Genomic DNA, 14,675 nt, shown 5'->3' with positions numbered 1-14,675 from the left:
GACTCGAACCGGCCAATTCTTGGTCGGCGGTTTTCGGGCGGAAAGAAACCGAATTTCGAGCCGCAAATTCTGTTCTGGGTAGTTGAGCTCTCATATGTCAGGTACAACTAAAAACCTCGGCGAGCATAAATACCCTGTCAGTGTCCCTTTAAAAACGATCACATATGATATAAGAAATGCTCACTCGTCATTAATCATATTAGCTATTATTAAAGCATGTTTTTGCCAAACAATTGTCAAAACTCGGCTGAAAGAGCTGGCCATTATCAGTGCGGTTCCAGTTTTTCCTGCTTAAGATAATTATAAAAAATGGGCTATTCAAAATTACAAGATCAGAAAATCTGGGCTAATAATAAATAACAACATTTTAAAAATACAATTTAATTGGTTGTCAATACAGAGGACAACGTATCTAACTGGATGCCTACATCGGAGATATTGTTTTGTTATTGGATTACAATATCGAAAAAGCCAGAATACTTTCGTTTAACATTATTGCACTAAAATGGCCTATCATTGCATACCAATATCAAAAATCGCGGCATAATATTAGACAACAGTGTCGAAAATCGTGGCACAATATTGGATACTGGTATCAAAAATTGCGGCATAATATTGGGTATGAATATCGGAACTCTTAGCCTATCACTGGACAGCATACTGGAAGTCCTAGAGTATTATTCGAATCCAAATGGGAAATCATGGCGTAATATTGGTCAGAGATATCGGTATTTAAATAAATAAATTGGAATGCCAATATTAGAATAGTGATGGCAGAAACCTTGGATTGCCATTGGCCCAATATTTGAAATATCATAGGTCCAACGTTGGAGCGGGTCGGGCTTCAATATTGGGTTCAATACTGGAATCCAGTCAAATGTTTGTTTATTTATTTAAGTACCCTCAAGGCCCTGGGGCATTAAAGAGGGGAGTGGTACAAGACAAATTTGAAACACAAACAATATGCGAACACTAAAAGCCAAGCACTAAAAATGTAAAAAAAAATGTGTAACCAAATTAAGAAATGTATAGAAGGCAAACAAACAAAGAAAAACATTAACATAGGTAAGTAGTCAACGCACTTTTAAACAAGTCAAAGGACGGTATGTTTACTAATTGCGCGGGAAGGCGATTCCACCCTGAAGATGTCTTTGGAATAAAAGAGTTACAATAGGCTGAGGTAATGCAATGAGGAATTCCGACTTTAAATTGATGATCTACGCGCGCGAGATGAAAACAGGATTTAAAATTTGTTTGTTTTTAGCAAAGTACTGGAATAATAAATTTTATAAAAAAAGACACAAACGAGATATTTTTCGGCGTAATGAATTGCGCCAACGCAGGGTCAACACTGGTGTTCTGTCTGGGAAGTGTCGCCCGCAAAGCTATGACTTTAAAATCAGTTGTAACATATTATTTGGACTTGGACTACAAATCCGTACATTCGAAAAGATAATATACAGTATTTGAAGTTCTAATTTATGATGCGAAGCTAAGTAGTATTTATTTGTTTCTGCCATATTCTTAATTTTTTTGTTGGCATTTACTCTTATGTTCGTTAGCTTGAATTATACAAATAATTATGCTTGTAATGTATACTCAAAAAAAGTTTTCACCTTTTTACCTTAAAAAAGCAAAGGAATTTGAAGAAACGAAATATTTTCCAGAAAAACAAAGAAAAAGTGAAAGCCGTTTACAACTCCCTGTAACGCCTAATTAAAGCGCAGCTCTTGAGGATGAGGAGGAAAGGGTACTGTGGGGGGTCAACTGACCGGGGAGGGTCACGTGACCTTGGGGGTCACGTGACCTGGGGGTCACGTGACGACGACAATGCCGATGATGTCATCAGTGACGTCACTGATGACGTCATCAGTGACGATGAGGATACGGATACCGATGACGTCATTATACTCCGCGACAACTTTTCTTGGCAATGCAGTGGAAGATACGTCCCGCGTCCCCTCTCCCATTTTGAGTGTGTGCAGGCTCTTCTCCTCTCCTCGGAAATGGGGGAGGAGTAGAGCCTGCGTACACTCAAAATGGGAGAGGGGACGCGGGACGTACCTTCCACGGCATTGCCAAAAAATGTTGTCGCAGAGTATAGTGGCGTCACTGATGATATCATCAGTGATGATGACGATGACGATGCAGATGTCGGTGACGTCATCAGCGACGTCACTGATGACGTCATCAGTGATGATGATGATGACGATGCGGATGCCGGTGACGACATCAGTGACGTCACTGACGACGTCATCAGTGATGATGACGACGATGCGGATGTCGGTGACGCCATCAGTGACGTCACTGATGAAGTCATCAGGGATGATGACGATGACGATGCGGATGCCGGTGAGCTCATCAGTGACGTTACTGATGATGTCATCAGTGATGATGACGATGTGGATGCCGGTGACGTCATCAGTGACGATGACGTCATGAGGGGGGTCACGTGACCTCGGAAAGGGGGTCACGTGACCTCAGGGGAGTCAAGTAACTTCGGGGGGTCACGTGACCTCGGGGAGACGGGGGGGTCACGTGACCTCGGGGGGTCACGTGACCTCGGGGTGGTCACGTGTCCCCCCTCGAGGTCACGTGATCCCGGGGGGCTCGCGCGGTGCATTATGGGACATTCCCAATAATGCACCGCGCGGTTACGCCGACGCCGACGCCGACGCCGCTCAAGCCGGAAACGGGTGCCTAAGAGCTGCGCTCTAAAATAAACGGTTTATAAAGATTATCATCTGAAAAAAATTAGCTGCAGAAACCACTATTGTTGGTTAACTATGAATTTTGATGGCATTCGTCATGTTTAGCTCCTTTTATTACGAGGCCATGGACGACGTCAAGGACGGTGTTAAAGACGGCGTCGAGGACGACATCCTGGAGACGACGTTAAAAACGACGTTAAAACGACCTCAAGGACGACGTTTAGACAACCTCAAGGACGACGTCCAGGACAGCCAGTAGGGGTTACAGCCCTAGAGGCCGTCCTAGAGGTTGTCCTAGACCTGGTCCTTGACGTCGTCCTCAATGTCGTTCTTAACGCCGTCCTCGTCAGTTTTTTTTTTGCTAAGTTTAGTGGGGAAACTGAATTGGTTTGTACGTAGCGTGACTTCAGAGCAGGTGGCATCAAATTTCCTCTAAATTTAGTGGGGAAACTGAATTGGGTCACAGGTAATGAGATGTCAATTTTTCCGCTAAATTTAGCGGGGTAACTGAGTTGGTTTCTACATCCCGTGACGTCAGGTAAGGAGACATCCAATTTCTCGCTGGATATGGCGGGCAAACTGAATTGGTGCATAGGTCGTGTGACATCAATTTTCGCGCTAAATTTAGCGGGGAAACTGAATTGCTTTGTAGCTCCCGTGGTGTCAGGTCACGTTGCATCAAATTTCCCATTAAGTTTAGCGGAGAAACTGAGTTAGTGTATAGGTCAAGGGACGTCGAATTTTCCGCAAAGCTTAGCGGAAAAGCTGCGCGTTCGGAGGTTAGAAAGGTCCACAAACTGGGGGGCGGGGGGGAGGGGGGGGGGGGGGGGGGGGGGCGAGAGGTAGCTAAACAATGCTGTCGCATTAAAGTATATATTGTTTGAACCAAGACGTTTTACCAGAATTTCACACATTGCAAACATTTTAATTGACATTTAAGAGAAACAAGTCTAGCCCTCAATGCAATTGAACCAGAAAACGTGCCCATAAAGCATAATTTAAAATACAGAACAGTGGCCGAATGTGTTAGCGCACCGTAGCTACCAGAACCTGGAGTAAAATCTAGCTCTGCAGGACCAGGAATCTTCGGTTTCATACCAGCCTGTTTCGATCTCAATGAGCATCGTACCCCATGCGGTTGTCTCACTACTGCATGACCGAGTTAAACACCCCAGGCTAGCATTCACACTGGCTCAATTTTTCATCTGTGAAGGATACACTTGTCACACATTGGGTCACGCTAAGTTGCAGAACTACATTAACAAAAGCACAACACGATTACAAGCATCACAGAGTACCGGTTAAAGGGACAATGAAGGTAATTTCGTACATATTTTTGGTAATTGAACTGGGTTTCAGGCACGTCTCAGGCCACGTTGCCCGAATTTCAGTCGAAACCGGCGCTTGTGTGCCGCGCAAATCAATTAAACAGTCACGGTAATAATCGTACCGGGATAGACTGGGGCGACGCCCCAAGAGTTGCGGGAGAAGCCAGTTAAAGCGGAGCTCACGTGACCGATGCGGGGCCAAGAAGCACGACGTCACAAGAGACGCGTCAGCGATTGGTCGGAACGAGAGACGTGCCCTCGGTCACGTTTTGGGTCGCGATTTTTAGAAATACTGTTCTAATTTCCGCTTGAATAACCATGAAAAGTGTAAATCGGACCGGAGATGATTACTAAACCGTAAATAAACCAGCCTAATTGTTTTTTTCTTTTTTTTTTTTCTTTGCTACCTTGGACGCGAAACGGCCAACGAGCAACTATGGGCACTTGGGCATGCGAGCCGCTCGTTACCGGCTGTGCGGTCTCCGTAGGGTGATGGCGGAGGCCGCCACACACGTACTCCCGTTCCGTTTGTGTTTGGTGACTGAACGGAAGCTCGAAGTCGCTCGCTAGAGCGGCATCGCAGTCCATGTTGACAGATTCGACGAAATGACCGCGCCACCGCGGTGCTATAACCCACCGCGGTAACCAGAGTCTCGATCTCCTAAATACTACCGATACCGACAATTCACACTTGGCGTCACACCCTACGTCACCTCCGTTTTTGGAGGCCCAGAAACGAGAATGGAGATATCTCAGTTTTGGTTTCTTTACTTCTTTCGTAGGCACAAAAATACGAGTCACAACTGTCAACAAAAATTGGGCAGCATGCTATGTTCCCAAGAAATATAAAGACGCCATTTACAAAAATTAAATAAAATCGTCTTCATTTCCTTTTAAGGGTGTGTAAGCTGAACAAAAGGTATGCTAAAAGTGGAGGTTCCTCTTTTTGCTACAGCTACAGTAAGATCACACTTCCAGATATATCACAACAATTCACAGTGCAATTCATTTACAACAGGCACACTAATAAAAGAACTCTAAGAAAAGTACATAAAAGGCGAACTTGTTTCTAGCTGAAAGGCATTTAAATATTTGTGTACAACAGTTACACCGTACTGCCAGCAATCCATATCACATGAAATTTCTAACATAAATAATGAAATTAGAATATATATATATATATATATATTGAATGGGGCGAAGGAGAAACCTGGCTTCTTGATAGGCATCCAGATCCACACTAACTTCCCATCGTTGTATAGTGACAGAGCGGTGACGGGCGTCGTAACGACTCTTTTCGACGTTCTTGTGCTCACATGTGCGACAACGGGCTAACTGACGACATTCTTCAGCTCGGCTAATTGCTTCATCAAAGGTTATGTGCTCCGTGATATCTGGCCGATAAGGTAAAATAGTATCGAGCGTAAAGGATACTTCGCGGTTATACGTGAGCATGAAAGGTGAGAAGCATGTCGTAGCTTGAGTAGCGGTGTTATAAGCGAAAATAATGTATGGGAGGTTTCGATCCCAGTTATCATGATCCTGAAAGACATACGTCGAAAGCATGTCAGAAAGGGTACGATTAAGACGCTCCGTAAGTCCATTTGTTTGGGGATGATAGGAAGACTTGCAAAGAAGAAGAATATTGCATTATCTCACAATGTTTCCGACGAGTTGTGATAAAAAAACTGTTCCTCGATCACTGAGTAGTTCTTGAGGCGAGCCATGACGCACTATAATATTCTTTAAGAGAAAGCTTGCAACTTAATGAGAACCTGCGGTGGGCAGGGCGGCAGTCTCGGCGTATCGCGTCAGATGGTCAATTACGACGACCACCCAACGGTTTTCCTCAGATGATTTTGGTAGAGGGCCATACAGATCGATTACGACTCGTTCGAATGCCTTGTCGGGACAAGGTAGGGGTTGGAGCAAACCCGGCGGACTCTGAGGTGGTTTTTTTCGTTGTTGGCACAATAAGGAGGAGTTGACATATAGTTGCACAAAGCGACACATTTTGGGCCAGTAATACCGCCAACTTAAACGATTATAAGTCTTCAAGACCTCGAGATGTCCCGACGTTGGGTCGTTATGGAGGCACTGTAGCAGCTCGGAGCGAAGCTGCCGTGGCACTACTTACAACCATCGCTGACCGTCTGCTGAATAGTTACGATGAAACAAGAGGCCATCTCGAACAGAAAAATGCCGTGATCGTTTGCAGAACTTGCGGTTGTTGGAGATAGTAAGGCCTGTAATATGTTGCACCAGGGTCTGGGTGTATGGGCCTTGGAGCTGGTTTTGTGCCACAGCATCAGAGAGAGAGCAGCGAGTGTAATCGGATCTTCGTCCCCGTCAGGAGCAATAGTTGGCGAAGGGCAACGGGAGAGGCCATCAGCATCTTCATGCTTGCGTCCGGGCCTGTAAGTGACGGAGAAGTTGTACTCTTGGAGGCGAAGAGCCCAGCGTCCCAAACGCCCCGAGACGCCTTTCAACGACGTTAACCAACAGAGAGCGTGGTGATGTGTGATGACACTAAAATGGTGTCCGCACAGGTATGGTCGAAACTTAGAAATAGCCCAGATAATAGCCAAGCATTCGTTTTTCGGTTGTAGAGTAATTACGTTCACACTTTGACAGGGTGCGACTGGCGTATGCCACAACTCTCTCGGGTATGGGTGGTTTGCGTTGTATTAGGACTGCTCCTAGTCCATATCCGCTGGCGTCTCTATGGATCTCTGTTGGAAGTGAGGGGTCAAAGTGGCATAAAATCGGATCGCCCGTCAGGAGAGCAGTTAGCTGATTGAAGGCAGACTGGCATTCTGGAGACCGATGAAAAGGCTTGGTTGTATCATGTGAGGCGTGTGAGGCGGCGGCGATCGTTGCGAATCCTTGGACAAATCGGCGAAAATAGGAGCAAAGACCCAAAAGCTCCGAAGTTGTTTAGCTGTAGTTGGGATGGGAAATTCAGCGACTGCTCGAATTTTGTCAGGATCGGGTCGGACACCTTCCTGTGATACTACATGTCCGAGAACTCGAATTTCTTTTGTCGCAAAATGGCACTTCTTGGTGTTCAGTTTCAAATCGGCGTTTGCAATACACGATAGAACAGTGGCCACACGTTCGAGTAGTTTTTCAAACGTCGGTGCAAAAATGACAATGTCGTCTAGATAGCAAAGGCAGATTTGCCACTTCAGACCTCAGAGAACAGTATCCATCAGCCTTTCAAACGTGGCCGGAGCATTACAAAATCCAAATGCGAAGCGAAGAAGAATAGCGAGACAAGAAAAGTGGTGTAACTGAAGGCACTGATACGAGTATATATATATATATATATATATATATATATATATATATATATATATATATATATATATATATATATATATATATATATATATATATATATATATATATATATATATATATATATATATACAAGGTGGTATTTTTTTAAGCTTAACAGATTTGTTTAAAAAAAGCCGTGAAAGTTACACTTATGCTGCTTATGGAGGTGAGTTATACGGCCAGGGGGACATAATATAAAGGGCTAATCGTAACGATCAGTCGTCTAATTAATTAAAATTCGTTAATTAACGTTTTAATTAATGAAAATATGCATATGATTCCAATTAGGAACTTGCTCAGCGTCATCGAAAACCACTGAATCAGTCATTTTCAGAAAGACTTTCTGCGCGTGAGAAGCGTAGTATTGTGCTAAAGTTACCACTCGTGGAGCAGGTACAAGGCTGGGGTTAGATAAGAGACGGAAAAATCGCAGGGCGCTTTATCGCAACCGCTAGCTTTGTACCTGATCTACGAGTGGTAACTTTAGTGCGCTACTACTCTTCTCACACGCTCAAAGTCTTTCTGAAAATTACTGATTTAGTGGTTTTCGACTACGCTGCGCAAATTTCTAATTGGAACCATATGTCTATTTTCATTAATTAAAAAAGTGAAAGCCGTTTACCACTCCCTGTAACGCCGAATTGGAGCGCAGCTCTTGAGGAGGAGGAGGGGAGGGTACTGAGGGCCACGTGTTCTCAAGGGGGGGGGGGTCACGTGACCTCCCCGAGGGCACGTGACCTTGGTGGGGTACGTGGGGGCAAACACGTGCCCCCCTCAGAGGTCACGTGACCTCGGGGTGTCACGTGACTCCCCGGGTCACGTGACCAAAATTTTTCCGCTAGATTTAGCGGGGAAATTTTTTCCGCTAGATTTAGCGGGGAAATTATATCCGCTAGATTTAGCGGGGAAATTTTTCCGCTAAATATAGCGGGGAAAGTTTTTTCCGCTAGATTTAGCGGGAAATTTTTCCGCTAGATTTAGCGGGGAAATTTTTCCGCTAGATTTAGCGGGGAAATTTTTTCCGCTAGATTTAGCGGGGAAATTTTTCCGCTAGATTTAGCGGGGAAAATTTTTCCGCTAGATTTAGCGTGGAAATTTTTTTCGCTAGACAGCGGGGAAATATTTCCGCTAGATTTAGCGGGGAAATTTTTCCGCTAGATTTAGCGGGGAAATTTTTTCCGCTAGATTTAGCGGGGAAATTTTTCCGCTAGGTTTAGCGGGGAAATTTACCCATAATGCACCGCGCGGTTACGCCGACGGCGACGCCGACGCCGACGGCGACGCCGCTCAAGCCGGAAACAGGCGCCTAAGAGCTGCGCTCTAAAAGTTATTCAGCAAGTTTTAATTAATTAGCCGACTGATGGTTACGATTAGACCTCTATAATATGTCCCCCTGGCCGTGTAACTCACCCCCACAAACGGCATAAGTGTAACTTTCACGGCTTCTTTTAAACAAATCTGTTAAGCTTAAAAAAACACCCTGTATATGTATATATAACTTAACTAACATTTTAATTTTTCGCTTCAAGGCACATAATGTATTTAGAGCATTCAAGGTCGACCACAGTATGGTCTAGCCGAGTCGCCAGATATGGATAAAAAATATCTAGTGGTCGCTACGGGGTCGAGAAATATCACTTTGGTGAATGGTGTCAAACCGAAACTAAACAGGAAAGAGCGCCGGTAAAGTTATCACTCCGCCCTTCCGGGATTGCGATTCGTCATTATCGCGGCCGGCTCTTCTAAGCAAGTGGAGCCGGCCGCGATAATGACGAATCGCATGCCCGGAAGGGTGGAGCGATAACTTTACCGGCGCTCTTTGCTGTTTAGTTTCGGTTGGACGCCATTCACCAAAGTGATATTTCTCGACCCCGTAGCGACCACTAGATAGTTTTTATCCATATTTGGCGACTCGGCTAGACCATACTGTGGTCGACCTTGAATGCTCTAAATACATTATGTGCCCTCAAGTGATCAATAAAAAAGTGGAAGTGTTGGAATATTTGCCAGTGCAGAGTGACGTGTACAATTCTTAACGCCAGCCCGGGAAGGGGGGGGGGGGGGCGTGGTGGGGGGATGGTGGGGGGGGGGGGGCGGCTTTAACGTGCATCACGCAGTAGTGATCACACGAACGTACTGTTTAACGATACTCATCCAGCTCGAGACGGCCAGAGGCAGGCAGGTGGTTGAAGCTCAAAAAAACCTTGAAGCGATCTGGCAAACTGCCTACCTACTCCCTTGCACGCTGGTAGTAATCCGCTCGAACGCCGCCCGAGGGACGCTGGCATATAGTAAGTTTAGTTTGTACATGATGCAAAATCCTGATACTGGGAATGAAATTTGAAAGGAAAAGTGTAAGAAGACAGAAAAAAGGGGACAGTACAACGCCTCAAGCTCAGCTCAGGACAACGTCTCAAACTCAACTCAGCTGAAAACTCAGCTCGGTCTGTCTATGCTGGAAAAAGCGATGGAGAAACTTCATCGTGACGTCGCCGGTGGGAGGAGCCGAATCTCGATCGGCGGCGAACTCAACTGGTAGGGAACTTCATCACGGCGCGTTGATGACGTCGACGAAGAGCGGCGATTGAGTTGTAACTTCATCGGGATTAGTACCCAGAAAATGTCCCTAGAGGGGAATGCGCAACGTCGCATCGGAGGTTCATGTAAAAGCAACATTTTTAACTTATGAAAATGTATAATTTGGTACAGTCTAAATATAATTACCGGTGTGAAGTGTAGGTCGCATGAATTGTGTCTTTTTACGTAAGTGAAACCATTTAGATGATCGCAATGCGTGAGCTGCATCGCGATCGTGATGAATCGTCATGGCCGACGGTGGATGTCGCACGTAAAGTGCTCGTGTGTCCGTACGAAGATTTGCCTCGCTTTTGGAAGTTTTGCTGTCAAGTCGGGCTTTTTCAAAGGCTGTCACGTCGCGATTGCCACTCGGCGGTCTGGTGGGGGACGTGAACCAAGTGTCGTCGCTGAACTCGAGGAGTAGGGCAGAATCCTGACCCGCAAAGACACGGACGCGCCTTGTCCGTCGCCACACGGCATCTCGGCTGCAGTTTTGATAAGTGCTGGGAATCGCAATAGGCGGTTTTAGCGTAGCGTTGCCGTGCGCAGCGAAATTGCTACTGGTAGCTCGCGCTGGAACTTTGAAGCATGCTTTTCAGCGCGCTTAAAGCCTTACCAGCCATACTGTGGCTAACGCAGAACACGGTACACTGTAAAAAAATTCCGTAATTTTACAAACACTTTTGTCGTAATTCTGACGGACTCTGTGTCCGTTTCTTAGTTAACAGACATAAAACCCGTTTTTTGCTATATCGAACCAGCAACTTTTTCCGTAAAATGGGACGAAAATTGTTTGCAGTGATAGGTACTAGGAAACGGTTGAAAGGCACCGGCACAATTCTTGCGAACAACTCCCTTCAGTGCTGTCACGTGACCTTGCAGTTCCACAACGTTGTCTAGGAGGCAGAATAAGATGACCCACTTAAGGGCCACACTTAAGGTCACCTCTGGCCCACCAGTGAAGGGCCAGAATTCCAGCCAATGTCAGAGCAGTGAGTGATCCGTAGAGAGCTTGGCTGCCGAAGAATAGCGTAAGCTGCCCCCTTTTGCTGAACACTTTCACCTGATCTTACAAGATCAACCTCATAGGAGTCTCATATGGAGCTGCAATACTTTAGGTGTGGCAGGACCAGGGGTGTGGAAAACACCTAAGTGTGCTATGGCCGGTTCCACTGGATACGCTTGCTGCTGCGCCAGAAAACTCCAAATTCATTCACTCATCGACTGGATACGCAAAGTAAAAGACCCACTGTTCGGCATGTTTTGGACAAAACTACTTAAAATGCTATGTGAAGAAGCATAGGTGGTTGTTTATAGTAGACCTTGTCGATGTTGTTCTGCAAACCCTCGTGGTTTCTGGTCATCCGTAGCAGCAGGGGAGTCGATATCAGGCAGGCATTATCACGATTAATAAACATGTTGAGAACAATTGCACTGAGCACACTGTCCCGTTGAACTGTCGAGCGTTTGGGCCACTGGAAATGGTTCCATGGTATACACTGCACTCTGAGCGACTCAACTGGAAGACTTCTAGTATGCACACATTTAATTAATTTGTGTTAATCAGCACCAGTGGCACGCTGGGCAAATCGTAGGACTCAGCTTTCACAGAAGCCGGGCATCACGCACAGCATAGCAACACCTTGCCATGCTTGTGGGAGGTTCCAGCTTCAGGTTCCGGCGTCACCAAAAGGGTAATGGTAAAGGTACCACGACTAGCACACCTCCACAGTTCTTAGCACAATCTTTTCTGTAAGCAGTGTGCTCCACTCTAGCAATCGACAATGTGACTGTCATAAACCGAATCCTGCATTCACGCTTTACATACCGCTAAAACTGTTGAGGGATGCGTCTCGTGGAGTGAGTGAAGGTGCAGCAGCTTATTCGGGACCAAGTGCCCTGTTTGAGAACCACACTGCGAGTTGAAGCAAGGCAAACCAGGGTGTGCAGGGATGAGCTTCGTCCGGGTGGGTCAGGGTGGTGGAACACGTGGGGCGGCGTCACTGGTTGCCCGGGCAGGCCAGCGGACGGTGCCCGTACTTGAGACAGTTGTTGCAATGATGGGCTCGAGATTTGAGGGGACGGCAGCGAAATTCGAGGCGACGGTAGTATACTGTGTAAGGGACATGGGTTCCGATGAAGGTGATGATGGCTGAACCTGTTGTGTCCATTTTCCTTGCGTGAAGGAGCTGTGCGGGGAGCTGTGCGGCTTGCACAGCTCCCCGCACAGCAGGGAGCTGTGTGGCTTGCAAGAACGCCGGCAAAATGCCAAGAGGCTGCACAGCTGCGCCAGCAGGAAGGATTGGGAGATGCACTATAACTGCGTGAAGTTCGGGGTTGGAGTGGGCCGAAAGACGAGATTTGCGGGGCTTTCTAGGGGTGATCCATTTCCCACCTAGCTCATCTTCCTCTAGGGGGATTTCCACGTCCTGGCTCAGGATGGATGCAGAGATATTGGTGAGCTGCGAAGCGGCGGTGTCGGCTGAAGCCATATTCGAAGCGGAAACGGGCGCGCCGCTCACAGAACGAGACTCGAGCAAGCCAACCTCTCGCTGGACGTGCTGCGGCGGGCCGACAGTGCGAGGCGATATTTATACCAGTATCACGTACAGATTTTAGGGTTTGCGGAGCCCGGAAAAGACGTCCGTTCTCGTCGGAAAATCGCAGCAGTCTCCGGACGCTGAAGGTAAGAGCGTTCACATCGAAGAGCTCACCATTGAAGGGGGGCTACTGAGGTCTTAAGAGCCACTGATCGTAGTAATGGCATTCCAAAGACACCGCATTGTCGTAAATTGTTTTTCAACGGCTACGTCATATACGGCTGAGGCCAGGGCTTGGGGATCCATCGCCGGAAACGTGGAGGCACCAAGCAACGACGTGAGGCTTGCAGAGTCGGTTCGTGGGTGCCGACGACGTCCGAGCAACCCTAGTGGGGGCCTTGCTTCCAAGAAGACTGGATATTCTTTCCGGCGAGCAGACAATATAGCATGCTTGTTGCTGATGCGGATCGCAGGAGGTGGATAACAAGACAACCAATGCACAGCAAATAGGTCGAGCACGCTACATGGGACAGTGGTGGTCGCCGCCATGATAAACTGAAACGAGGCCGAGCTGGCCAAGCCTGGCCAAGCTTCAGTTTAGTACACAATGCACTACAACATGGTTTATTACAGATAATTATATAAATGTTAAAACAACTTTTTGTATTTGAAAATTTAAAATTCAATTGACTAAAACAAGCACATTTATGTTGCGTCAAATGAGCTTGTTCGGAACCACGGTGGCCGGAACCAACGAGCATCGCCGCATCGCCATCACCATCGTAACGAAACACAAAAACAAATCGAGTTTCAAACTTTCGGGCGTAATGTTGGGCGCTTCCAATCTTTTGGAAAAGAACATCGAAGAACGTTCTTGGAAAAAGGAAGTGTATTAGGTGCCGGCGGGCCCGTGGAACCAGCTGTGGAGTTGAGTCTAATTGGTGAGTGCTCGCCGATTCGTTTTACTTCTTCAGTCCTTTCTGTTCGGAGCGTTTATGTCGTGTTCTTGTGTGCGCAGGCGACGTGAAGGCGACCGTGAGCGGTTCCTTGTCGCACACGTGCGTTCCGCATTGGATGGCCCTCGAGCTCTTGCCAAGGAAGTCCCGGAACCGATCTGTCACTGAGCGAGCAGTCAGATTGCGGGAAGGCGCCCAGAGGCAAAGGTTCCACCGGAGGCAGCTGGGGCGGCCGAGCGAGGCACTTGGTGATTATATCGGAGCTTCATCTTGTAAATCGGTAAACAAGGCTTGACTGCTGCAAATCGCGTGGTGTCTTGGTATCGCCTAGCTAGGCGGTGTGTTTTGCAGAACCCATGACTGGTAAAAGTACCCGTTAGCGTGCTGGCGCGCGTATTCGCTTCCACTGTGGAGGTTGGATTCTAGGTCGTTTTTTTCGGGAACTGCTCGAAACAATGCGTGACGTGCACCTTTAGAAGTAGGGTCTGTATTGATGATGTTGTTTGCGGAGAGTATAAAGAGTTCTTTTTCGACTGGGGCACTGACTTTCTGTACAAAATCCTGTATATGTTGCGCTTATTTACTAACCCTCTGGCAGTACTTGATTGAGAAGGTTGGAAGAAAAAACAAAAACGCGCATTGAGTAGTGACAACAGTAACAGAAAAAAAGGTGTTTTAAACAACTTCCTCTAAAGACCATGAACTGATTTTTAAACCACCACCTCCTCACTTCATAAGCAAGCGAGAAATCATGTGGTGGTATTTCACTGGAACCCAAAGTTTTCCCACCAGTCTGACAGTCGGCAAGGGCAAAGCCCTCGATAAAATTCAAGCTTCACATTTTCGCAAGTGCCGACAACCATAAAGTATAAACCGCATAGCCAGGATTTTGTTTCGGAAGGGGGGGGGGGGGAGGGGGGGGGGGGGCTCGCCCATTGCAAAATGCTGTATGAGGGGTAGGGGGGAGAGGAGGCCCCAGCAAAAGGGAAGATTTTGGGGGGGAGGGGGGCGGGCCCCATGCCTCCCCCCCCCCTGGCTACGTGCCAGATTACCGCATGTAAGCAATTTAGCGAGCAACGAGACAAATGATGGCAACCCTTTTCGCAATCGCTCGATCAGCCGCGCGACGAGGCGAATCACACGAAAACGACGGGAACAAGCGACCAAGGCGATGAGCAACGTTTTCTAGAAATCGAAAAACCGAGCTACAGTGAGAAATCT

This window comes from Ixodes scapularis, unplaced genomic scaffold (genome assembly GCF_016920785.2).
Source record: "Ixodes scapularis isolate PalLabHiFi unplaced genomic scaffold, ASM1692078v2 PGA_scaffold5__190_contigs__length_132052651, whole genome shotgun sequence".
NCBI classification, from domain to species: Eukaryota; Metazoa; Arthropoda; class Arachnida; order Ixodida; family Ixodidae; genus Ixodes; species Ixodes scapularis.
The sequence above is the reverse complement of the archived record's forward strand: the minus strand, read 5'-3'. Positions refer to the sequence as shown.